The sequence below is a fragment of the Micropterus salmoides genome, unplaced genomic scaffold (assembly GCF_014851395.1).
Source record: "Micropterus salmoides isolate LMB-PRFRI ecotype aquatic unplaced genomic scaffold, ASM1485139v1 Ms_hic_scaffold_14, whole genome shotgun sequence".
In the NCBI taxonomy this organism is placed as follows: Eukaryota; Metazoa; Chordata; class Actinopteri; order Centrarchiformes; family Centrarchidae; genus Micropterus; species Micropterus salmoides.
In genome coordinates this window covers 26,714,775-26,718,570 of record NW_024040485.1, presented here as the reverse complement: position 1 = coordinate 26,718,570, position 3,796 = coordinate 26,714,775, and the positions used below count along the sequence as shown (strand labels likewise).

General features: G+C 40.9%; 1 long non-coding RNA gene across 3 annotated transcripts; it reads left to right on the top strand.

The window, feature by feature from the left end:
- Positions 1 to 1,382: 1,382 nt before the first annotated feature.
- Positions 1,383 to 3,541, top strand: LOC119902541. Of its 3 annotated transcripts, none has more exons than XR_005444338.1 (4): positions 1,383 to 1,427; positions 1,497 to 1,594; positions 1,685 to 1,766; positions 2,505 to 3,541. It is a non-coding gene; the product is annotated as an uncharacterized LOC119902541 (long non-coding RNA). The 3 variants fall into 3 exon arrangements; XR_005444337.1 differs by having other exon boundaries at positions 1,685 to 2,691; positions 3,026 to 3,541; XR_005444336.1 differs by having other exon boundaries at positions 1,685 to 3,541.
- The last annotated feature ends 255 nt before the right edge of the window (positions 3,542 to 3,796 follow it).

Below are 3,796 nucleotides of genomic sequence, written 5' to 3'. Positions count from 1 at the left end.
GTGGAGCTAGAAATATGAATGCTGCCATGATTGGCTCAAAAAGGATCGCAGGATCGATACGTTAACAATATTACATTTTATAGAGCATTGCTCATTCATCATTTACCAGACTGGAATTTCCTTCATGATTGATAAAGTGCAGGAATTCTCCTCCAGCCTGTTATTCATTTTAAACAGCTACAGTCCTGTTTATTCAGCTGGAACCTGATGGGAATAAATGCCGGTGACAATAACGGAAGATGAAAATATTAATCGAACAGATTAGACATAGTTTAAGCTGCTCATGGACCTGTGATCGTAAAGTGACAGTCCGACTCAGCAGGCCTATTAATGATTTTTTTTGTAATGTAAAATGTTTCTAGGTTCATACTGACTGTGAAGTTTAAGACGTCTATGTCACAATCTTGCTCATTTCGTATTTTATGAAATGCTGTTAAAACACATTCCGACTATCACCAGATAATGAAAAACTCACTTTTAAACTACATTTAGCCTATTTGTTTCAGCTGCACCACAGTCATCCTCACTCAGAAATATTCATATCATATCCAGTTGATAACTACTATAGGAATGTTCAATCTGTGCGACTACAACATGAAAGGTCACTGTTTAGCGTAAGTTGCTAGGGTTTATCTGATCTCGCTCTCTGAAACCGAAAACCCAGAGTTTCCCCTCATCTCGGGCTCAACTTACTCTGAGTTTTCAATAAACCCGCTTTCTGAAACAACCCCCAGGACAGAGTGAAACAGCAAGGTAAACAGACAGGAAACTACAAACTGCATCTTACAACCCTGTTGTAAAATGTAATATAAAATTAACCTTTTATGTTGATGTTAGCAAACTTATTAGATTACACTTAGACATCAGTAACGTTACTGTAAGTGCTCTTGCATCGGTTGCTGTCGTGCTTTGTTGGCTAGCCTGACACCCAAGTTTCAAGCAACAGTATGTAACTTTTCTACCGTTGGAGAACGGCACTGGTGTTGATGCTCTGTCAACTTACACGATCCACATAATGTACAATAATGCAACATAACGGTGCAGGACAACAACACAGTGGAAGTGCAGTAACGTTTCTTACTACAGTCTAACTGTGATACTTAAGTGTTATTGTTATCACCCAATAAATTTAGCTATGCTGATATTGCTGAGCTTCTCGGGTAAAAGGTACACAAATAGTTGTTGAAAAGCTGTCAGCTAAATGCAGTCAATGTAATGTTATTGTAGTGGCGTGTATGTTTTCTATGCAGGCTTATCGGTTTTTAGCCTTGCTCTTGATTGCACCTCTGGAGCATCAAATTAGCTCCACCCAGATAAAACCCCCTCATTAGCTGAGCTTATTTAAAGCAGCTGTAGTAGCATGGCTGCCTCTTTGCTTTGTCCCTGCCCGTCTGTTGCTACATGAACCCTCTGTGATGTCTGGGTAGGTGAGTGATTAAAAACCTTGTCTTGTTTTCATTGTCTTTTCCCAGTGACTGAGGTTGTATGTTTTGCAGCAGTCTACTGCCTGCCTGTTATGTAGTTTGGCTCATTCCAAGGTTCCCTGTCTGGAGTGGTGTGATGTAGTGTTGCTCACAGAGCACCCTGTGTTAAGGTACGAGAAGCTTAAGGAGCAACAAGTAGAGTATGATAAATACCTGAAGTAATTATTTACTGTCTGTTAATATGTGTGTTTTAATTGTAGGTGGTCAGCTGCTGTTTTGCCTGATTTTAACAATTGCTGCTGGTACACTCTGGCTGTAGTGCCTCCAACCGGCACTCCCCTGGTTGAGTATGCTTATATTAGATATAACCAACTGGTCCATTGTGTTTAACTTATTATTCTTTTCAGTGGTGCTAGTGGTCAGCTTTTGGTGGAGGCTAGGCACGCTAGTGTGGGTTCCTTCACTGATTGTAGTGTTAACGGCACCGGGGCACGATTTAGTAGTGACACGATTTGCAGTGAGAACCGGTTTGCAGTGACCACTGACTGCAGTGAGCAGTTGGTGCACCCCTGGAGCACACCCATAGTTACACTGCCTCCCCACAGCTGGCCCTGGCCCACTCTGCCCTTTTTGTTTGGTTCAATAATCAGTAATAACTGGGAGTGTTAAAAATAAAATAACTTGTTTGCCAAAATTTGTAATCTTTCATATTCCATTGTAACTTGATTATTTGTATTATTCACCATTCTCTTTCCAGGCACTTCCAGCTACCGATATCAATAAGTTATTCTTTTGGAGCCACGTCTGTCTTGTGTAGCCTTTGTATAAAGGTTTAGTCAAAGAAGGAAAAAGAGCATTTCCTGGGGTGGAAGTCCCCAGGTGGTGTCGGATAGTTAGATTCTGGTGGTGGTGATTCCTCTTAGTGCCACCACCAGCTTGGCCACATTATCATGCAACGAGCATGGATTAGTTCAACATTAAGCTGATGAATATTACTGTAATGTTGCAGTTAGCCTGAGTTTCTAGCATTTTGTATGAAGATGTCCGTACTGTGTCGTTCTGTTTTGGCTCACTTGTTAGTTTGCACACGCTTGGTGTAACGGGCCCTGAGGTTGTACTGCAGTCGGGACTCGCAACCTCAGGTACGGAAGGTTGACATGCTAGCGAGGATACTAAAATCCATGGATGACAGCATCAGGCGCTCTGAAGGCGTCGGGAGTGAGGTTAACTCGCTGCACAGCCTAGCTGGCTACCATTGCATTGGAAGGTAGTGGTTGCAATCTAAAACCTCACTGCTAGAGGCCACTAAACTACAAATTGCCAACAAATTGCATGTGCTTTTTGATAATGGTATGAATATGAAGATATTCTTAGTCTCTATCTGAAGTTGTAACTCTTTTCTCAATGCTGAGTAGATTGTCTACCTTTATCACTTGTGTTGTGCCTTGTGTTTTTGTATCTGTTCTGTTTGTAATGCATCTCAGGTCTCATGTCTAAACTTCACTGTATGTATGAAGCAAGCATCAATTTGAAAAGTGAATCAAAAGTTGTTCAGTGTTCACATGATGACCTCTGACCTTGAATCTCATCTTGGACAACAGCTATGAGGCATTGCGGTAATGGAGCCGGGGATGAGATGATCACCAGCAGGCTCAAGTCCCTGTTCTTTGGCCTTTGAAGGCCCATGGTCACTCCAGAGAGGACAAGTACACTTGAAGCACCAGTGTTGTGTTCCATAATACTTCTACAGTGAGAGACATGCTGCCATGACAAATCCCAAAGATCAAATTATGGGACCTGTCAAAACATTTCTCCTTAACTCGGCAAGCAAATAAACATTCTTTGGATGTTTTATTTAACCACTTCCTTACTATATTTAAATTCTCAAGCGCTCTGGCTGTGGATTGTTCCTAATGTAATGTTTAGCAACGCTAGCTAACTTACTACTGAATGTAATGTTAATATAACCCTGTTTTGCTTTTTAATGATTGTTCTAGTGAAGAGACCTACCCAGCTGTAAAGGAACAGTATTGATCCTTAAAATTAATCTGTAGTCTTTTGTCTTTATATTTCACTTCAGTGAATAAAACCTTCAAATGCACAATGCCACTGCAAAATGTCTGCTTCTTTGAGATCGCTTTTTCCAAAATAGAAAATATTTCTCCAGGGACTGCAGTAATAGACAGTGGCAGCGCTGTTTTCGACAGTTTGTTGGATAGTAACTAAGGGGGTGTGGCTTAGCAAAGTGTCAATAGTCTGCTGTTTCCTGCGTTATAAATTGCTAGTGTCACCTTGATCAAAATGTATTATACTGGTTATCTGTTGAATAGTCTTACTGCCCAAAACATCTATGCATAACTTAATTGTACATG